The 23,852-nt window shown below is 40.0% G+C and overlaps 1 protein-coding gene across 1 annotated transcript in view; it reads right to left on the bottom strand.

Annotated features, from left to right (window-relative positions):
* ngfb (nerve growth factor b (beta polypeptide)) overlaps positions 1–21,293 on the bottom strand; it is a 28,051-nt gene extending 6,758 nt beyond the window's left edge. The window contains exons 1-2 of the mRNA XM_030420180.1: positions 21,166–21,293; positions 1,181–1,329 (exon numbers count right to left, since the gene is read on the bottom strand). The gene's annotated coding sequence lies outside the window, so the exon portion shown is untranslated. The remainder of the gene's footprint in view (positions 1–1,180; positions 1,330–21,165) is intronic.
* Between the last annotated feature and the right edge of the window lie 2,559 nt (positions 21,294–23,852).

Raw genomic sequence — 23,852 nt, 5'->3', positions numbered from 1 at the left:
AAAAAATAAAAGTTCGCTGAACAAAGAGGTATAGAATAGGGTCATTTTAAGCCACTCATTTGCATTTGATTTGAAATGTTTGATTTGTTTGACAGAATGTTAGACCACATTTCTTTTTGCTTTTCTCATTACATGTATGATGAGAATCAACAATAGGAATCAGGCACTTTCCATGCATCCAGTCTGTTGTTTGATCCATCTCTATTATCATAAGTAAAAATAATGAAAATATGAGATGGTTTTGTTTTGTTTCACGTGTTTATTGCTACCCTGGAAATATGAAAGATTTCACAAAACTGGCTTTAAAAAATTATGTGTAACAATTCACTCCTTCTGTAAAACCTAAGCATGTTTTAAAGAATAAACAATAAGTTCAATTTTAATTTCTACAGTGTTTATTTGCTTATTTTAAAGCTAAAGCTAAATAACTTTTTTAATGTGGAATTTTAACCGCTAAAGTCTCTTCTTCATTAAACTAGTCTCATTTAAGGGACGCCATTACCTTGTGAGCGAGCACGGTCTGAATATGAGCCAAAAAACATCAACATCACATCAAGGTCTTCAACTAACGAGTCATTTCAGCATCCAATAACCTGCAGAATGTTTTTACGCTTAATCGTTTTAACCGCTTAAGTCTCTTCTTGATTAAACTAGTCTCATTTAAGGGAGGCCATTACCTTGTGAGCGAGCACGGTCTGAATATGAGCCAAAAAACATCAACATCACATCAAGGGCTTCAACTAACGAGTCATTTCAGCATCCAATAACCTGCAGAATGTATTTACGCTTAATCGATTAATCGTCTATAAATGTTAAACAGTCGTGAAAAATGCTCATCGCAATTTCTCAGAGCTCAAAGCGATGTGTTCAGATTACTTCTTCTGTCCAACCAACGGTCCAAAACCCAAAGACTCTTCATTTACTGTCATAGATGACAAAGAAAAGCAGCACATTCTTGAGGGAGCTGGAACCAGCAGATATTTGACAAATCTGCTTGAAAAACGACTGACATGATTAATCGATTATCAGAATAGATGGCGACTCATTTTCTTTCAGTTGACTAATTGTTGCAGCTCTGTTAACAACTTGTTTCTGTTAGCTTTGACTGATTGGTCTGTATGCTACTGCGTCCATCCATCCATCCATCCATCCATCCATCCATCCATCCATCCATCCATACCTTTACAGTGTCTCCACGTGAACTGTAGCCCCTCGGTGGCTTCTAGAGGACGTTGTTAGAGCTCAGTGTGTTCTGGGCTCCTGCCATCAGGCCCGGCTGTGGCCTCCATCCAGCACACCTCTGCCCTCCTCCGCCTCCACTCTGTGGCCCTTGGTGAGATACAAGCACAGAAAAGCGTCTCGCCCGGCTCATAAACACAGTGTAAACACATTCTTCACGAGACTGATGGAGGAGAAAGTAAATACGCTATTCCCGCTCACCAGATCCTCACATACTGAACATACTGAAACTCAGAAGCAGACCTGCATAATGTAGAATAGATTATAGTGGAAACATTTTATATTAACGTCATAAACTCTGTCTGCATTCCTTAATATATGAGTTTTGACAAGTTTGTTGAGACTTAAACACTCCTGTACCTTAACAGACAGAATTATTGCAAGACATTAAAAAGCTGAATGATTATTTAGGAACAAGTAGAAACCAGATCGTTTAGGAATTCTGTATTTTACACACATCAGAGTAGTTAGAAAGGTGTCCGCACCACGTAACATTTTCCTTCCATCAAGATTTACGCTGTCTGTTTTGTCTCTCTCTGTTAAATGATTCCATCAGGTTTGATTTCCTACGTTCAGTGCACCATGATTCATTTTCTTTTGTGCAGCGATGGAACACTGACACCATCCGAGCCGGCTAATCCATCATGGTAAACCAAGAGCCGTAATTCTGTTTTGTCACTTTGTATCATCGTTATGTCGCCGCGCTCAAGTGTGCTTAAGTATCGGCAGACTACGTGTTCTGCTACACCTTACTTAGTGTCAATCACCTGACGCCCACAGACACAAAGCCTAAAAAGCTGAGAAAAAATACCCTGAAAACATCTCGCCTTACAAAACTCTATTTAATTATATAAATGTTCTTAAATCCAGAATATCCTTGCAAGAACTTTCAAGCCTGGCTGAGGATGTTAGAAACAGTCAGTAGGTTATGGCATGCTTGCAAAATGAAAGGAATGTAAGATATACATAAACAGAAGCAAATGGGCTGTAAATCTAAATGACACCGCTGTGTTCCTGTGAAGAATCCACACTGGCACAGGAAGTGTTCTTGCTTTACGGGCACCTCGACAACGGTGGTCCGTGGTTGTCAGGGGGATGTAAACCTGTGACCTTTCGACTGCCTGTACAACAAACCAGCCACCCTGCTCTTTAGCTCTGTCGATGTTCTCTGATCCCTCTTAGTCACAGTGTGTACCGAACGTCTGCTGGTGTGAAAGAAGAAGCATATACCAGCTGTGTGTTTCAGGTTTAGTGTGTGCCACTGGCATTAGTGGTTTACTACTAATAGTCCTTTAAAGGGACAGTTCACCCAGAAATCAAAAATACAACAACTGGATGCTGGAATTCCTCACAAACACGCCCCAGACAGTTCGGATTGGCAGACACGCCACCTCTACTTTATAGCTCAACACCAGAGCGACTTATGGACGCGTGCACAAGCAATGGCTGCATTACAAACAATGATGAGAGGTTATATCGAGAGGAAGTCTTGCAGAGTGGTTCACAGAGAAATCAATCTACTGCTCAACGTCAGCCAAACCAAGTTGCTGATTGTTGCTTTTTGAAAAAAAAGGAGGCAAAGACACACAACCCTGTCTGCCTTCCAGAGACTCCTGAACTCATCTTCATCCCTACACTTGCATCAAGACTTAAACTCAATTTTGAGTGGTAGTAATGTAAAATGATCATAAAATAAAACTTTAATCATTATCCATAATGTTCTGGTGTGAGTTACCGTTTTTTTGGAGATATTGGCACTAATATTTAAAAAAAAATTAAAGTATTTCAAAACCACAACAGTGATCCAAAATGTATGACCCGGTTACTGAAGGAAATCCACATAATTGTTACACCTATGTGTCTGCCTTGAAAATGGTCTATTGCTGGGTTTATACTTATCCATCTCCATTACATAGATAGTAGGGGTCAGTCGATATGGTCTTTTCAGTGGCCAAGACCGATGACCGCTAATTGGAGCCAATTTATTTACAGTAAAAATACAAATCTTGGTGTCAAGTCGAGAATAATCAGTGATGCGACTACAATTATGAGGTACCTCACTTCACTATATCCATTTTCTGTGACTTAATGCTTCCACTTCATGAAATATATTTGATAACTTTAGTCACTTTGGAGATTCACATTATTCAGTGCTAATAAGCGATTACTTTTGACGGGTAACCAATCAGATCTTGTTGTAGATTGAAGATTGCTTGAGACCACATTGTGGTGACTTCAGACAGTGAACGGCTGCTGCATGGACCCAAAGCAGTGCATATAAAATACATTAATTTTATCGGAAATTGGACACAAAAAACGAAATGGGAAAAAGGCTGATAATCGGCCAGGGTGATGATTGGTCTGCTCCTATTAGATGGTACATTTGTAGTAGTTATAGTTTTATGTGGTTTGAAGGGGAATGTCTACAACAGCAGATCCCTGTGCACATATTGTAGAAGATGCTTAGGATTATTCCCCTCTGTGTCTTCTGAGTCCACTTAATGGCTTCCACATAATAGCTGCTGTCTGCTCCCTTATCTAATAAAGTTTTGAGGATGATGTTTACCTTCTGCTGCTCAATCTTGCTGTGCTGATCTTAGTGAACACTTGGAGAAAGTGAGGAGATCAAAACTCAGACACCAAATGTCCACTACTTACTGTGTCTATACATCATAATTTCAGTTAATGGAGGTAGCTGACTAGAATGGGGCAAAATCGGTGTGTAACAATTTTAATCATCAATCATTTTTGGTTGGTCTAAAATGCCCAAAATGTTCCTCTAGGAAACTGCTCACAACAAAGTCTGTAGTGACCAGGCTCACTACAGACCAGGCAAAATGTCCCTAACAAAAGCCTTCAGGCATACAGTACAAGTACGTGTAGGCATCTATATGTACAGTATTTATTTAGAAATAAATAATTACTTTTTTTGTCTTTTTCTGGAGTGTTCAACCGTACCCCATTATCAAATCTCTTACTAATCATTGTTGACCCATGAGGCCAGCAGCACTTAATGACATCTCCTCAGGGGGTGAAGATCTAAAAGTGCAGTCGATCAAATCGTAACTGAGCTTGCTTCCATCAATATGACAACTCCAAACGTCCGCCCTGTGATGTGGTTTATAAGCCGGATAAATACTAATAGAAAACAAATGTCTCAGTTATCTTGGGGATCAGATTTTGGCTCTCGACACACAGCTGTAACAGGCGCTGAGTGGTTAAGATACATGCAGTCAGCAGTCTGTGGTGAGAAGAGTATGAGAACAGTCATTTAAGCTGCTAGGTGGGCTACAAATATGCTCATAACAGCGCTGTACAACATTGGGGTGCGCTGGAGCGTCTCACATCGCACTACTCATTGAGCCTTGAAGCAGATGGGCTACAGCAGCACACGACCACCTGATGACTGCGTGGTGGGGAAATGCTGCTTGGTCAGATAATGGTGATGGTGCAGCAGAGAATTAGGTGCTATTCCTCTGTGTTGCAGCAGGAGGGTGTGTGATGTAAGTTGTGGTTTAACTTCAGCTGCCCATCGCTTCCCAGTCCTAACCCATTACAACTGAAATGGGATGATGTTGAACAGGATGTTTGCAGCACAATGTGCCAATGACAACACTGCAGGACATTTTATTGAATTAGCATGAGCGAGATCCTTATGGAGCATTTCCAAAATGTGCTCGGGACAATTCAGGCTGTTCTTGGGTCATGCTCTCCCCTTTTACTGACAGTCCGGCAGATTAAGTCCAAATTCCAGGACAATCGTTCACTTTGCGCTACAAGCACCAAATTTGGCATGAATAATGCCTAGACCCTACTTTTTAAGATGAGAAAATCCAACATGGTGGACATTTTTCAAGATTGCTGCCACATAAAATGTACCAAAACCCTTTTTTATTGTAGAATGGTAATGGCTGGGCATAATTAAATGATCTAGGCATCGAATTGTGTGTGTTTTGCGTAGACAAATCCATTGATGCAAATAAAAAAACAATTTCAAGGCTAGTTTTCAAGATGGCGGCCATTTTTCGACTCAAATTTTATCACACATGAAGTTTCAATTATGCAAAATCTTTTGGTCCATATCAAAATGTTTTCATCAATCTCAAAATGTTGAAAAATGTCATAAAGGCCTTGACACACCTATCTGACTTCCGACCGTCGTCAGAAAAGGCAGTCAGACTGATCAGTCGGCTCCTGTCTCCCAGAGGCGGTCTAAAAAGTATCTCTAACACACCTGAACAACCACGACTTGACCATACGTATTGTGTTTACGTGAATCATAATAAGTCTCCATACAGACAGCGCTTATCCATCTTATTCCTAGCTAGCTCCTGCTAGTGGATATATTTGATGTTAATTAGCTAGCTGCTAGCCATTACATTGCACATAATTGATTAGTTAGCATGGTTGCTAGAGAAGTTATTCCATTACAATCCATGGCGTCATTTCTACTCATATGCATCCCAGAACACCACAATACACCTCAGACAACAAATCAGAAATGGCCAGTGTCACTTTCGATCACGTTTTTTGTGCCGACAGCCAATAATCTTGTTGGTGTGCCCACGTCATAAGAGGGTGATGTCAAAGCACAACCAGGGTACACTGGTGGCATCATTGCTGTGAGACTCAGCATGAGGTTCAGTGTCAGCTAAGTAGAGTCCTTACCGTAGTTGTAGTCTACTAACTGTAGTTATAGCAAGTATAGCTTAGTGTCCCAAATGCTATCTAATTAGCCCTTTATATACACCAACTAGTAGTTTAGGTAGTTGTAGTATAGTTAGCCGCACCTGAGTTGACAGGATGTGCTAGCGCGGGAAAGCTGAGCCAAGGGTAATGGGGCTTTAATTACCTGGATGGTGTACAGGTCACATGGGACTTAAATGGCACTGGATGAATGATCAGGCTAGGTGTAGGGCACTTTGATGTTTGAACCTACTTGTATCCCATATCTGAATGTGCTTTTGTATTTTGTATGGTTAGGTGGTAAAAAGGATAGCCCCTCAGCCTCAACTATTACACATCATGGCTGCTTCTTATCCACTGAGTTCTGCATCTCAAACTGACTAGAGAGAGTGTTGTCTTTGTCAGACAGATTTAAAGGAAGAGTTGAAATCTTTCAAGCAGTCAACCAGTTGCCAATCAGGTTAGACATGTCCCGGTTGGATGATGGAGGGGGCATTGAGGACACACTGAGAGGGAACAGTGCAAAATATCACCAAAGCTGTCATTCTATCAAACTTCACTGTTCTATTGAAATAAAAAAATATATATAAAAAAACCCCCCAAAAAGCTAAACAAAACATGGGAGGTGTGCCCTGGTGAAGTTCAGTTCAAACCAGTGATCATTTCCCATTCATTTTCAATGTTCTATTGATATAAAATGTATCAAATGTAACAAAACAAACAAACAAAAGAAATACCAAAAACAATGTAAAGAAAACATGCCGAACTAATGAAAATTAGTACAAAAAGGCGTTATTTTTGCCATTCATTGCCGTCTATCTTCACAATTTAACACATGTTTGGACTTTTTATCGCAGAGTTGGAAAGCTCAAATCCTGTCACCTATATTTTGATACCAAGATCATCAAAATGTGATTATCCAATCTCAATCCAGGTCAAACACCAAGTCTAATGGCTTTCAATGACGGCCATATTGGAAATTGGTGGCCGTATTGGAATTTTTGCATGGCTAACGGGCTTTTTGGAAAAAGTGGGTCCCAAAGAATATTTGTGCAAAGTTTGATGCTTGTATCACAAAGTGAACAATTACCTCACTAATCTGCCGGACTATGAGGGCAAAGTTGAGAAATAGCCTTACAAATACAACATAAAGTATTGTATTGTAACACTGCTATCTAGACACAAGACACCTTAAAGCCATCAAGTGCAGCTTCTGTTTTTCATTTATATAGGCCTTATGTATCCCAACAGTTTACGTAGCCTACATCCTCACATTATTTTTTTTTTATTTAATAGCAGGTTTTATTAAGGATGCACAGTGCCAGATTATTGTCAGCAGCTCCAGTTATACTTGATCGCTCTCAGTGTCTGTCGAGTTTTTGTATTTAGAAAGCCTCCTCCTCCTTTTTCCTCTTCCAGTGTGACTGGACCATACCTGAGAGCCAGATCCTCAACCACTTGCCCCCCCGAAGCCTCCCGCAACTCAGCCACAACTTCACAACCTCAACTGCCTGAGCCAGCCTCCCGTTTGAACCGTGAGTCTCCACCTGCACCGCCCAAGGAGCCCTCGGCCGAGCTCACTGTCTCATTCTGGCAGCAAAATCATTCTTGTGACCACTAAATTCACCTTTCAAGTCACTACCTGTTTGGCATAACTTTTTAGTCCACCTGTTCCTTACTACAACCAGAACAATTTACAATCAGCCAATAAACACAGAGAAGACGTAGGAGGATCCAAAAATCTATAAGTTCAGACACAACATTTAATTTGATTGCTATGTTGTAAAAATATTTTTGCAATATAAAAAAAATATATTGCATATATATATATATATATAATAATCAGTGATGCGACTACAATTTTGAGGTACTTCACGTCACTTTATCCATTTTCTGCTACTTAATGCTTTCACTCCATGAAATGTATTAGATAACTTTAGTTACTAGTTACTTTGCAGATTCACATTATTCAGTGCTAATAAGCGATACTTTTTTGGTAACCAGTCAGATATTGTCATAGACGGGAGATTACTTGAAACCACATTGTGGTGACTTCAGACAGTGAGCGGCTGCTGCATTTTAAATTCATTTATTTTGTCGGAAATTGAACACAAAAAACGAAATGGGGGAAAAATGCTGATAATTGGCAAGGGTGATGATTGGTCTGCACCTTTTAGATGGTATATTTGTAGTAGTTATAGTTTTATGTGGTTTGAAGGGGAATGTCTACAACAGCAGATCCTTGGCGCACATATTGCAGAAGGTGCTTAGGATTATTCCCCTCTGTGTCTTCTGAGTCCACCTAATGGCTTCCACGTAATAGCTGCTGTCTGCTCCCTTATCTAATAAGGTTTTGAGGATGATGTTTACCTTCTGCTGCTCAATCTTTGCTGTGCTGATCTTAGTGAACGTTTGGAGAAAGTGAGGAGATCAAAACTCAGACACCAAATGTCCACTACTTACTGTGTCTACACATCATAATTTCAGTTTATGGAGGTAGCTGATTAGAATGGGGTAAATTTGGTATGTAACAATTTTAATCATCAATAATTTTCTGTTGGTCTAAAATGCCCAAAATGTTCTGGCACTTGAGGGAATGTTATATAGTGCATTTTTCTTTATTTTGTTATTTTTAAAACCAATGGATTCAGAATTAACTGAGAAAATAATTGGCATATTAATTGATAATAAAAATACACATTAATTGTGGCCTTACTTTGTAATATTGTGCGGTATATTCATCACCACACAATATATCCTGTTGCAGGATCGTTTGAGGCTCCTGTATTTGCAGCTACAGAGTGAAGGCAGACGAAACTGTTCTTCCCTGTCAGTATGAATTAACCGAACCAGCAATCCAGTCAGTTATGTGGTCTGTTAGTCCTGAATGGAGAGGCCACCCACAACAGCTGACCTACAACTCATTAGCTCTAATGGAGTCAGTTTAATGAGCCCCGTCTGGGATGACTGACAGGCAACCCGGGGTGGGACACAATCCAGTCGGCAGACCTCGAACAATCTACCCTCTGAAAAAAAACAAAAAACATGGCGGTGGCTTCATTCATATGGTAAAAGTCACATAGCCCTTCCAGTAACCTGATCCACCAGGGCTGGCTCTCATTCAAAGAGGAAGGGAGGTGCAGGTGACTTTATCTGGAAGCCACCAGTGGGCTTTGAATGACATGCTGCTCATTACGTTATTGTGGTCAGTGGTGCAAAACCTCTCCGCAGGTTGAAGCATAGTTTAGTGTTGAATTTAAGACCTGAAACTCACGAGGTTCCTGGAGTAAAGGTGGGGATCTATATGAAATATCTAAATATTATGGTGTACACTGATGTTGATAGAAACAAGTGTGTTCTTCAAGCTTTCTTTCCTTCTTTCCAAGGCTGCCATGCTGGCAAGACTGGTCCTCAGTAACAAATAGTTAATCTCTCCTGGTGATGTGTTGCTGCAACAAATATGAAAACTTTGAAACACATTTTAGAAAATCAGTCATTTGTTCTCTAGCTTTAAGGTAAATTCATGTTCAAAGGAGAATATTTTATGAACTGAACTTTAATGGAGGTTATTAGGTCCGTGACTTTGATTCTACCAAAAATAATCATCAACTGTTTTGTAATTTGTTTCAACTGCACAACTTATGGCTACTAATTTCTTTAGCAGAATAAAAAGTCTAACACACAAAAATGCTAAACACAATCTAATCTCTGTGAATACATGTGACTGATGACGTATAGTAGGTTGTTTGTGTGGACAAAATACCATTCATTTTCACATAGCTGATGGTAGCTTGTTAGCGATCATCTGAATGGAGTAGTTTAAAATTATAAACTCTAAGAAGAAGTGCTAAAAGTCGTTAAAAACAATATTTTTCTCCTGTGTGATTTAATTGTCAGACTGCTGCTAGCCACTATAATTAGTTTGTTGTTACTGTAAAAGCATTATTTTGAGCATCTGCTGTTTTTTAGTGTACGTCCTGTTTCTTGAGCCACTCACATCTTAATTGACGGATGAGAATCCATCAATTAAACATGCACGCAGCTTTGCTGTGGTGGATCCCATAGAAACGCGAGGGCAGACAGGAAGACGCAGGATTATAGTGTATAAAGTTCTCTAAGTACAGTACCTTGAATAGTGTTTTCAGTCAAAGGTAATTGGGGCATAATTTTGTTGCTATGGTATCTGGACAGTATATCCCCTCCTGAGGCCATTTTCTTTACAAGTCAGAAAGAGTAGGTTGGTACACAGGAAGAAGTAGGGTTGAATTAAAATGTAAAGAGATTAGCAGTGGCAATAGAAAGTTATGTATTCTGCTGCTTCACCACTAAACAGAGGAAAGGTTTAATATGTTCTGTGAGTACTGTTCCTGAATAATGAGAAAGCATCCTGACTGAGCTCCAGCAAAAAAAGGTGAAAAATAGTTCAATTTTTTGTTCTCTCATTGATGCTCCCATTGGCCCGCCGGAAAAAAATGGTTTTCTGCCTGAGAACAGATCTTGCATCAGGCCGTCAGTCCTCTTGTGTATTCAATTTGCAGCCTGTTTGACAAAAAGATCAGTGCACACCCACACACAAGCCCTGCAGCAACAGCAGCAGGTGATAATCTGGCAATGGGCTAAAGACAGTAAGGCACAACAATGAATTGGTGTTAAAGGTAAACTGCAGGGAGTTCTGTCTGCGCTGATGCACAGCTGTTTGTGTCAAGTAAAATCTGTAATGGTGCCATTTTATCCATTATTTACTTGGGAAACTTGAGCGGAGCAAGAGAGAACTGCATCACCGGGGGAATTGCTAAAATCAGGATGAGGTTAACTTCCTTCTGGAAACATCCAGCGAGTATTATCTTCTCCTTGACATTTAAGATTCTGGCAGTTTTTGAACAAAGCGAAGAAACATCCCCTTCAATCAAGAGGTTCAGCTAACGTGAAGTTATGCAAGTTTGGATTTTGCCCAGTGTTTATTTTTTCAATGAATGAAGAACTGACTACTAGTTGGAAACAGACACATTGCCTCATTTTTTAAGGTAGGGAAGGCTATTCTGGAGAAAGATGATTGAATCTCCTAATAAAGACGCTTAAGATCAGTATTTGGACCCAAAGCTTTGGTATTGGACTACCTGGAAGATTCAACAATAAAGTCTTTGTTCAGAGTCCCCTTCCCTACCGCTTCAGCTACCACGGATACAATCAAAAAAACACAGTAAGAGGCAAGCCATTACAGGAGAGAAGGCTACCAAGCCAGTAACCGCAGTTCAATTCTGCGTTGCAACATTTTTAGTCAAGAAACCACTGGACATGTTTGATAGTGGACTATAGCTTTTCAACATATCAAAGTTCTGGATATTATTGAAGAGAAGTTGGGACGTTTCCAGACAGATTTGTGATGCTTAATACAAAATAAGATCTTTTCCTAACCCTAACTAAGTGGTTTCTGTACATAAACATAACGAGATCACAGGCATAGCAAAGTCACAACGTAAAATAGAAAGAATTAAGACAAAAGGAACAAACCTAGAGACATGCAAAGTTTAAACATAACAGTGGTTTGCAGAAATGTATATTGTCAACACTAACATTCAAGGACTCGCATGCAACAAATTTTAAGATACATTTAAGGTTTAGAGCCTTTGCATATACCTGTCTCAGCTTGTCCATAAGTCGCAGGGAAGTGAAATGTCTTATTTTGTCCTTTGGCAATGAGTCAAAGGAAACATTTTAGGAAAGGATAATAGCACGCAATTCACACACATAATTTTCCCATTTTTCCCTGACTGCTGTCCTGTTGTATCTAGTTGAAGCAATTTTCCGTTTTACTGTTATCAGACAACTATGTGGGAAAACGGTTTCCAACAGAATATGACCTTTAGTTGAGAAATGGGGCCTCTGCTGGCAGTAGGTTGTGATTTAAGGCAGATGTGTGAAAGTCTGCCTGGCGCTGGGACCCAAAGACCACATCAGGTCCAAGCTGGAACCGAACTGAGTCAGACCAAAGAGCAGATTAGGGAGGGCCAGCCAGTCAACAAATGCTCGAAGACTGGAATCTGACTTTCTCATCCAAGACTTTTAGTGATGTAACGGAGAGAAACTTCAGGCTTATCGCTTTGATTGCAACATCTGGATTACAATAGCTGCCCATTGTTTTCACACAATCTGCAGAAAATATAACACATCTTCGCGATGCTTCCTGTTGACCACACACATTATATTGACGATTACTCATCTGAACACACACGCAACCAAATTTACCGACCTTCATGACGTCAGAGATAAGTGAAAACAGCCAGAGGAATAATGTGTCATGAAGCTTGCAACATTTTTCTTTGTATTGCCAAAACCCAACGACACGAAATTCAATCACGGTCTACAAAAGAAACAACCACATGAGAATGGGCAACTGGCAGATTTAACAAGGACAGTTTCATTACTCACTGATGGCTGTGTTTGGTCTCGCTGCACTGAGGAAACACAGCTGACCCCAGTCTCTATACACAATGTAACTAAACACAACAGGCTCGGCGGAGAAACTGGCTCCACAAGACTACTCCAAATTAGTTAGATAAACCTTCACAACGATGACTCAAGGGGTCAGTGAATTTGGCGTTCAGCAATGCAGCGGAAGTTCAGTTTGTGCGGTTTGCGATCGAACCTTGGCAGACCTCTTGTCTCCTGAGATGAACTATTCATCATTCAAGTCTTAATGTGAATTAGCTTTGGCCCAGTTATGGTTCAAATGAAATTAAAATAAATGTTTTCAAGGTTTTTTTTTTCTTTAATCTCATATTTCGTATGTTGATTGTCAGCATAATGACAAAAGTCATTTTTTATATGTAATGTTAACGGTATTTCAGAGTTTGTCATTTTCTGGAAAATTAGTTGGGGGGGGGAAACATCCGCATACTGTCCACTTCACTTGCAATTAAGTTTAATGACAACAAGGTTTCGGTACTTAGACCCTCATTAGGTTTTCTCAAGATGTTGTTGCAGATGTTGACCGGCTCTTACTAGGGTTAGGCTGATTTACACATTTTCAAAACAGTTTGATTATAAGGCCTCAGACCAGACCAGTAATATCCTGCTTCCACCACAGTCCATCAGGGCAACTGCAACACATCATTGAACTTAACTTTAATATAGTTTAACATCAAAATAATAAATTTAGTAACATTTCAGTTAAGTGAAACTTGAGAAAAGATGGTGGCAGTGTCCTTGTAAGTCAAGGTCTCTGCCACCTTTTTTTTTCTGGTTTCACTCAGCTGAAATCTTATTTCCTTTTTTAAATTTTTTTTTATGTTAAACGCGTTAAGTTGAATTGTTGTGAAAAATGAAAACTCAACATTTTGCAGTTGCCCTGATGGACTGTCGTTCCGCTACACTTTCATTCATGGTTTCTCATTTTGTTCCTCTTGGGAGTCTTGTGCGACATCTAGTGGTGAAATGTTGAAAATGTTTGTTTAAATCCGCCTAACCCTCGTAAACGCCAGTCGACATCTGCAACAAGTCCCTCCTTAGCTTCCTGCTAGCCATTTCATGGGGACTTTCGGAGTTCAACCTAAAACAATCTCTGTGACCCGGAGCTATATCGAATTCTCCTGCTGATAATAACTGTGACCCAACTGATATTTGTTCTCAGGATTACAGCCAATTCAATTACTGGAAGACATTATGACGGCAGATGCCAGATCAGATATGTCTTTCACTGCTTGGACAGAGTAGGTGCTTTGATTTCTCCCTTTACTGAGAGGAAATTATTTGGCCATTCTCCCGAGTCCACACTTGGCTGATGTTGACTCTATTACTGTCATATAAAAAAAAAAAATCATGCTGATCCTTTAAAAATAAAGTGCCAGACACGTCTTTTGCATTTCAGGAATTCTGCTGCTTCTTTTCTTTTATTGCTGCTTGTGTCGGTCAGCGGTGTTACTGACTAGCGCCAGTTTATACAGTTTCACATAACATGTTTGTTTCTAGTGGCTCTGTTAGTCTGAAAACATAATCCAGAGTTTATACTTGGTATTAGAACAATGCAGCAGTCCATGTGGAGTAAGATATTGAGTTGTGGTCTGTTGTGTTTGTGGTGACTTTTGTGTTTCAACCAAACATCCTAAATGCTCCTGTTTTTAATTTTTTTATTAAAAGAAAAACAGGATGCAGAGGGGCTAAAGAAGTCTACAGTGAGTTTTTTTTATAGAAAGAAGTACACATTTGCAGAAACCACAATTGCAGTATCACATTTTGGCTTTGGACTTTGACGAATGCCGACCCGTCGTAGCCAAAACTAATTAAATTCTTTGTGCAGCAGCTTTTAGTTCGAGACAGTCTGAAGTATTGTTTTGCCACCTTGTGGTAACATGATTCCATTTCCTTTTCTGGCTTTTGTTTCCATATTTGCTTTGTGGCAAACTCTTTCCAAATCGATGTTTACACTCTCTCTTTCACTGATCATGTGATATATATATATATATATATATGTGTATATCTATCTATATATATATATATATATATATGCACTTTTTATGATAATTCAAACAGTGTCTCACATGCAGCAACACCTTTTGAGGGCTGTTTTACTGCAGTCATTGTTTCTTTCTCTGCAATTTTCCGCATCCTTATATTATGGTTCCACTTTCTCCAAATAAAATCACCCCTGCTGTTATGAAAGGTAAATAAAGCGGCACCACAGAAGCGGAGGTGTGCATGTAAAAATGCATACGTGGTGCCGTGCACGACGTCGTCTGCTTCGAGCAAATTAGACTGTTTGTATTGTGTCATTTAGTGGTCGTCTGGGCGTCTTTAGTGGTTCAAATCAAAAGGAAGAATTCTTTACACAATTAGTCTGCAAATTACAAGTTTGAAAAGGTGGAGTCAGAGTATGAATTCGGATATCAGACAAGCCCATTGATGCGCCTTCAGCAGCACCTACAGATAGTGGACACAATCACTGTCAGTACAAGTGTGGGTTGAAACACTGAAATAAAAAAAGTACATTATATATATATTTTTTTTATTTTGGGCGCATATATGCCCGAAAATCTGTCAGGTGCGAGAAAACCTTTTCATTGGTTGCACTGTTGCACCTGATATACAGCAGGTCAGATGAAGAAATGTAAAGGAAATATGCGCTTTTAAAATGAAAAAGGCATTTATTTTAGGTTAGGTGCACCAGTACAACCAGTGTAAAAACCAGTCTAGAGACCTGCATCAGTCATTTACATTCTGAAAGTCTCTCAAAATGGAACGAACGTAGCGTCGGCTGCGTCTGAAGGAGCAGAGGCTACAGAGAGGGGTTGAGTTGTAGCTGGCGTGCTGGATGAGGAGCGTGAGTCACAGTTCGCTGTGTGTGTGGCCTCATTGTAACTCGCACTCTCAGATGATGAGGTACTCTTGCTTGCAGGAGCACTTCAGTGGAGAGAGGCAATACAGCTCAATTACAGGCAGAGGCTTGTTGTATCACTGCCGCTTATCCCCATAGATGTTCACTTTTACACTGTTTCTGTGCGCTATTTTAATCCACTCTCTTCGGGTATAAAAATTCTGAACATGTCTAGTGTGATGTCAGAGGGAAGTGCTCCTCTTGAGTTATTAAGAGGGATATCACCGTCTGATATCAGCGCGCGGGAGCAGGTTTCAACAGTAGCCTGTGTTGCTCTCTCCATGTTGTGTAAGTGGGTACCATGTTCTTTGAACTGCGCCCGAGGCTGCGAGAGAAGATGGGACATGTCTGCAGAGGGAGAGATGCTGATGCAATTATATATGAAGGGTGGCTAATCAGGTTTGGAACGGAATAACAGAAGCTTCTGTAATTGTAGGCAATTACAGTCCTTCTTTTTCTTTTGTTGGACAGAAGAGAGAAATTATCAAAATATTCCTCTGGTGTACTTTGACACATAAACACACATGGTTAGAAATAGTCATCTTTGAAGAGATATATTTGAAAACATCGTACAGTGACTGGTTAGATGCTTCTTCTGTGTCTGTAAATTATATTACTTACTCTACTTCACATAATTACACATGCCACTCTACCTTTCAGCTGTTCACTGTCAGGAAAAAAGGTGTGTTAGCGTTTAATTACATTTATTAGCTAATGTGTAACCCCGTGATTTACGGTCATTGAAAATTGTTATATTATAACAAAACTGTAATTGTACATCACCGAGACAGAAGCTTTACTGTTTTCTGATTTGCTCCCTTTTCCCATGCTTTCATGTCGCCAGAAGCCCCTCTTCTTTTGTGCCATAAATCAAGTCAGAGTTATGGTGCACATTTTCTAAGATGCACACTTCTTGGAATCTTGGAGACGCGCTTTTTACAAAAGTCATAGGCATAAAGGAACAATTACGGGGATTCAGGAGCCATGGCGGTCAACAATAAACGCTGTTTCTACCAGGTTTACTTGCCAAAATTCGACTAAATGGAAATTTAAACTTTGAACTCAATTGAATTCTGTGTGTCCAGTGGGATTCTGGCATTAACAGGAGGAGGAATAGTTGTATAACTATAATTGACATAGCACAAAATGCCAGCATAAATTAGTCTGTGCTAGCTTGGCTTGACTGTGATTGACCCGTCAGTGTCGCTCGGTGCATGTCCTTACAACAGGGTTGCCCACTGAGTACATGCCTGTCTTGAGGCAATGACGTTTAGCACTAATTAGTAATGCACTCCGCAAGTCTTGTTGGCCAGCTGCTTCCATCATGGACTTTCAGGCTGTTGTGACAATTTTGCTCGGCATCTACAGCTTATTGTTGGAAAAACAAACCGGGATGATGAAATGGATCGAGGAGGAAGAGGAAGCTACCAATTGTTCACTAATAATGTCAAAGCCCGCCTGACGTCACAACCAAATTGGATGCGGTTTGGAGAGCTTCAGCCTGACTCCGAGGAAGTCTGTCTTGGGCGTGACTCGGCACGACTTTACTGCACATTTACTATTTAAAAAGCTTTTACTGTGAACCTGCTGAGCAAGTGCTGACTGTGGCCACCAGGTTAGGAATGTGAGAACACATGCACATTTAAGAGGTACAAGATTATGATTAAACAACTCTCTGTAGCAAAACCCAGGTCAGCTCTCTACAGTGACACCGTTCATCTCATCTTGTGCTGAGCTAGTTCAGAAAAAGGTGTAAATGACTCTCAAATGCAGACGGATGTTTCTCTGCATGAACAGGTTTGTTTTTATGCATGCAGAAGCCTTCACACCCTGGTTCCACTCAGATGGACCATGCGGCATCTGTAACCTGTCTGAGAGTCTCTGGCAGACCCTGTTAATCCACCTGTGGAACAGATTGTGCGGCAGTGAGGAATGCCGGTGCGTAGCAAAGCTTCACTAATGTACATTGCTGCTCCTCTGCATACCAGGAGAGATGGAAAAAGACAAAATAAAGGACATGGAACCAAAAAAGCTAAACCCCACATTTTTGTTATCTTCCATCTCAACACCTTTCAGATGGTGTCTAACACCGAAAACACCACACGCTGTGCTTCGAAATGTGAAAAATGTTCAGATGCACACAGGTCGGAAAAATGTGGAATTGCCACAACATGTGGTCTTATATTCTGTTAGATAGCAGCCAGACAGAGAAGTCTACAAAAAACATTTGTAGACAACATAGAAAACTGTACTAAAATGTTACAAATATGCACATGAACAGTATATAATGCATATCTTCAAGAATCATAAGGATGCGTTAATTGTCCAAGCTTCTGTTTGCTATTTAGCCACATGCAGTTTAGTGTAGATATTGATTATTTTTGCAGGGCAGCACACTTATTATTACTGGATTCAGGAAAGAAAGGTTTGGAGTTTGGCTGAAAGTTGATCAATCAATTAGGGATTGGCATTCACTCATGAAAGGACTTCTAATTTTTGTCTAGTTCCAGCTTGCAAAATGTGATGCGCTAATTTTCTATATTTAATATCGTCATAAATGAAATATCTTGAACTTTTGGTTGGAATTGGAACACGTATCAGCGCTCAATAGTCTCACAATTGAAGATTCAGAAAGACTTGTTAGTTGAGGACAAGTCACAAGAGAAAACTTTCACCACCTAAGCGGATTAGTTTGGGAGGCTCAGACATGCTTCATTACTGTGTTCAAGTAATCTAAAACATGTCATTGTCCAATCCATTAGCCAGAATAAATGTAAGTTTCTGCAAACCAAGGATCTGTTGGCACAGATTGAGTCACAGAAATCAATTGGTTAGGGTTAAGAAAAGCTCATGTTCTGTGCTTGAAATACTAGGTTTGTCACTGCAAACATAGCTGGAGATGTTCCGACTTTCTATCCAAAATAGATTTTTGCTGCCACAAGCACATCTGGAAACTGTTCGAAGGTCGCCTTAAAAATATCCAGTGGTTTCACACTTACAACTGCAGTCAATGGCTTGGCAGTGTTCTCGCCTGCAGCTCCACCACCATCCCCTCCACCTCCTGATATGACAGTCAGGTGATAAACATGTATGTCATTTTTTTTAACTGTCAATTTGTTACTCAGGCCTAAGACATTTACAAAAGGGAATATGTGAGTGGTTTGCAGAAACATTAACTGTGAATCCTGCCAACCAGGCTGCATTTTATAGACAGAGACGTGTATGAAGTCACGTGTGTTTTGGGAAGACATGATGCATAAATCAAACTTGTGCCGAGATTTAGATCATATTTCTGATTAGAAATGAATCTGAATTCACATCCTTGGCGTGTCGTGGATATCATGTTTCTGATTTGGCGTCACATAATTTGGCTTTGCCTTATTGATCTAACGTGCTTGTGTCTGTTGAGTCCATATGAATCACCCACTGTTGTGCAATTCACAAGTTTTGAAGCCGAGTGAGTTTGGAGTTAAGTAGTCACGAAGCATCCTGTGTAGAGTGGTAAGAGTTTTTGTGTGCATTTTCTTCTTCCTTGGTTTAAATGTAGAGAATGCAATCATTTACCATTTAAAACGAAAAAAAAAGAAAACAAAGGAGTTGTGTAGCGGCTACTTTTTTCGGTTTCCAAGTTTAACCACAACTGCCAAGCAAACTATGTGGTCAAGCTCCCTTTGAAGGCAGCGCTGAGCATCAGTCGCACAGAGCAGGAGACAAATACTGCAAAAGCCTGGATATCAAACTCAGACTTCTCAGAGCAGAAAATAAAACTTGTTCCCATGAAATTGCTAGTGGAGTGCTTTTTGCTGCAGCCTAGTAACACGTTTCCCGTAAACAGGCAGCTGGGGAGGGACTTGTTGCGGATATTGATTGGTGTTTACAGAAGCCAGTAGCTTCACACTCCCTCTTGCCATTGGGAGCAAACCATCCTCTGCCGACTGTGCCAACTGGCAGCTCCGAGTGAACATGGCTCAACTGGGATGGAACAACGCCGCCTCTGAGAAGACAGAGACCAGTTAGACGACAGGAGATATAGTACGGAGGGTTTTTCTTACCAGGTTGGGCTCCTGGCAATCTAGGACTGAGTCAGCAAATGGGATTACTAGATTAGCTGCACGGCTAACCGAGCGACAATTTAACAGTAGCTACATTAAGCAGCAGTTATCACTCTTACTTTATTATCAAAACTATCGGAAACCTTTCCATCAGGAAATTCCATAAGTCAGCTTGGTACTGTAAGTGGCCTCCGTCGCCCTTCTTGAGGTTGTGTGGGGCCCCAGTCTGCTGGTTAGCAGTTATTTGCTTTAATTGTTGCTAAATTAAATGCTTCCTGTCCAGAGTTGAGTCACAGCTGGAGGACATCAGAGGGAAAACCATAAAATACTTTCTCTATAAAATCTGTTTTCAGTTTAACTGAAATCAGGGAAGAAGTTTTGTGTTTATGCAAAGGTATACAGTTGTTTGTTTTTTATAGAAGTAGTATATTTGTGTTTTTGTATGGTAATCTGTGCAGTCTATTAGATAAATAGTCTCTGCCCCCGAGTGCAGGATGAGTCATCAACATCTTTTATCGTTTTATAGGAAATCACAAGCTCTACAATACCGTACCACGAGTACCTACAAATGATTTTATTCCCCCCATTGTTGGTTCTGATACTATAACTTTAAATGAAGCTGCCATTGATGAAGATGAATCTTTTTATAGGTTTAAAGACCGACAACAGATCCCAGCAAGTATCCAATCGGGGGAAGAAAACTGAGATGTGCTTTTGTTACTTCCTCGCCTTTTACAAAAGTATCATAGTTAAAGCACGGAGACCAACATCCTACCTTTAGCCCGACCCCCTCTGATTTCATCACTCGGACTTCATCACTTTCTTTGTCATTGTAAACTGACTACTGCCTCTTTTGTTTGAGCGCAGAGAAGCCTCCCTATTGATAGTTTATTTTTCATGACAGTGGGAAACAGCCATATGGTTTAGTTTATAAATGAGTTGCTCTGTCTGTACGGTGTCCATCAAACGCCGACCCACTCTGTCGGCTGTAAACTATACATACATGGAAACTATTAAGCACTCACCCTCAGCACAACATCCAGAAGAAATTCAAGTGATTTATTTAAAAACATGAAAGGAAGGCAAATAAGCAAATGTGTCCAAAATAAATTGTATGTATATTTAAAGATCTGATTGCTGCTCCAGAATGACAACTATAAAGTGCCTTTTTATCAAAATAGCACAGCCAGTCTTCTCGAGTGTAATCACCTGCTATTATGTCAAGAATGCAATCATTTCTTTTAACTCTGTGGCAAACATAATTTGAGAAAACTACCCTGCAGCTCGCTCCTGGTTTCCAACCCAACATGCCCTCCAAATACAAAAAAAAAACTCTGCAGGAATGCTTTGAGAATATCACCTAGCCCCAAGGACACAAGTGCAGGTCTGATCGGTGCTATTGTAACCTGATGAGCCCGGGGCTAAGCTTCAGCAGTTTCTGAGGGGATGGAGGAGATGATCAGTTCCCTGCAGGGTCTGATCTTCAACCCTGAACCCACATTAGCTGTCTTTTAATAACACTCTCAGTGGGTAACTATCATAAAAATATAGAGACAGAGATTATAAAGAAGTGCTGCATGTGAAAGTTAAACTTGTTCTACACTTTTTATTCATCACTTGGTTAACAGAGGTTTTTATCTTTACATCTAAAACTATTAAATACTCTTAAAACATCCCTTTCCTTTGACTCTAAATTGATTGATTGATGCAAAACATGCACCTCAAAACTGCTTTGCATTTTAATGCAGTAAGTAATTTAGACAATAGTAGGTTTCTGTGGATTCATGCAGAGCAGATAAAGTTAAAACAGTCCTCTACCTCTGCCAGAGCTCTCTCTTCTCTCCAGTGACGCGAGGCTCTCCAGGCTCACTGAAATATATTCCAGTTTGTGTCCAATTCCACGAGGTGCCAGGGAGGAAGAGGAGCGGATTCTTCTGTCAAATATCCCAAACAGTCCTTTCTGAGTCTTGCACTTGTTTGAAAACTGTTCTGAAAGTAAGTGAGAAGCGTCCCACAGGCTGCAGGCTCCGTCTGACTGAGGAGCACTGCAGGTCCTAGTGCCTGTCTGTCTGTAACCAGCAAGGGTTGATCATTCAACCATGGTAGATCATGTTCAGAGAAGATTTCAAGACACAAGTTAAAACCACTACTACTGCTGTTGTGGTTACTACTTTGGATCAACTAGAATAAAAATTAACATGAATATTATTCCAAAGACATGTCAATTTTATTGTGTATTGATAGTGTTTTTAATTTTCTGTGTTTTTCTCTCAAACTTGAACTTTATTCACTCATTTTAACTCCCATTTGAACTATTTTCACATGCTAGCAGTGAAGCTCAGTGATGGTCAAAGATCTGTTTGTCAGTTTGTTCACCACTTGGGTCCAGAGTTAAATATCTAATAAGCTAAAATAATTTAAATAACTCTAACTCTGCAAGATTGGCTAGCGTCAAGTTTGTACACACATTCACTATAACCGCAGGATGAATCCCTCTGACTTTGATCCTCCCCTCACATTTTCCTCAGCACTGAAGTGATTATCATGTTTGGTCTGAGTAAAATGTCTCAACAACTGTTACTGTGAAATTTTAGTGAATGCATCATTTGGCCATCCCTTAACCTTTGACTGAAACAATCATCAGGTTGAATTTAAAATTGGTCCAATATCTGCAAAGCTTTAGTGACATTCCCATGAACATCTGCTGTACTTTAGTTCTAATTATTAGCTCTTAGCATGCTAACAGGCCAAATTGCAATTGTGGTCGTGGTAAACATAAGCCAGTTAACACCAGCTTGTTGCTGAATGCTACTCTGCTGATGTTAGTGGTTAGCTATAGCTTAACTTAGCTTTAGCCATATACAGCCTTACAGAGCTGTTAGCATAGCCGTAGCCATTCCAAAAATGCCTTGGAGTAGCGTGTTTTGCGCAGAACTGTGTTGTGCTTCTGTGAGTGATGAGGTACTCTGACATATGATCACCTGTTATTAACACGATGTGCGCCGCAAAGAGGAATCATAGCTGTGTCATAAGATAGCAATCGTTTGACTGCCAGCGCTTTTCTTGGCTGCTTAGTCTTGTTGTACCTGCCACTTGCAGTGTGATGCACTTCATCATACAGTTTACAGCTTTTCCTCAATCGTACTTGATTTTTTTATGGCTGAAATTTGTGATATAGTCACACTGATGCACCTTTTTATGTACATAGTCAAGGTTTGTTAGATATGCACCTTTTTTCATTTTCATAGTTGATCACATTTTTAGAGCTGAGCGAAACAGAATTAAACACTGATGTTCACTTTATTATTCAGTTCATGAAGCTTTACCAAGTTATGTGATGACAGAAAAGCCACAATCTCATTAAAATGTAACACATTTAAAAAGCCTCAAAAGCGTGATGTTTTCTGTCTCCTTTACGATTTCCCAAAAGTGCTGTTGTCTCAAATGTTTAGCACTTTTGTTTTATTTTGGTTTCTTCTCATTAAAAGCAACAGCAGATGTTTCACAGGGACAAAAAGCTCATGATGTCACCTTCTTCCTGCAATTAATTTTCCAAAAGTTTTAATGACTTATGTGCTCAATTGGCTGATATTAACGTCAACACTGGTGAACTTCTGAACTCTGATGCTAGAATAGGTTTTTTTTTTTTTTCCTATCATCCTTAAAAGAGAGGCGAAACATCTTGTCAACCAGGAATCTGATAGTTCTTCCATTATTTCCTGCAGATGTTAGATTAGTGAAATTGTTCAACTTTTTTTTTTTTTTAAACTGAGGGAATTATTTGACACCAACTCTAACACAGGATCAAGTTATGTGTTTGTGTGTGTGTGAGTGTGTGTGTGTGTGTGTGTAGGTGTGTGTGTGTGTGTGTGTGTGTGAATAGTGCTAATGTTTCAATAAGAGATTTGAGTTTAAGAGGTGAGACGGCGTAAACTAATCCAGGTGTGGGGAAAAAAAGTACACATGTGTCTGTGAGTGGGTTTGTGTGGATCTGTGTGTCCTTTCTATGTAATTTCACTCCCACAAGTAGTTTGAACACAAGGTCACTGGAGGGTCTGTTTTGAGTTTTTCTTTCAGAAATTAGATAATAGTTAAGATTTATTTATTTATTTTTAAATAAGGGCTTCAGTGTGTTCGTATTTATCACTAGCAGTTACACACATCTGGATCCTAATAAGAACATATGGAGGCTAAATCTGCTTACCATATTACACCAGGATTACACTCTGGCTTTGATTATTGCTCTCAACTCGTCATGGCAGGTATTTAAGCGTGGTCATGGCCATGTTTTGAGAAGCCGCCCTCTGGTTTCCTGATCCCTTTTTTTTCAGCTGGTAGGAGTAGTTCTACTGTGTTATGAATAAACTCAATTTGTCATCTATGAACATTATTGTTCGACTCGTCTTTAGGGAATCTGAATGACCAGACACCACCAGCGAGAGAGACGAGTTACATCAGTGGCTTCCTCCTGCTTTGGTACTGTGGGGCTTTGGGGATTTGGAACC

This window comes from Sparus aurata, chromosome 6 (genome assembly GCF_900880675.1).
Source record: "Sparus aurata chromosome 6, fSpaAur1.1, whole genome shotgun sequence".
NCBI classification, from domain to species: domain Eukaryota; kingdom Metazoa; phylum Chordata; class Actinopteri; order Spariformes; family Sparidae; genus Sparus; species Sparus aurata.
This window is presented reverse-complemented; position numbering and strand designations above follow the sequence as displayed.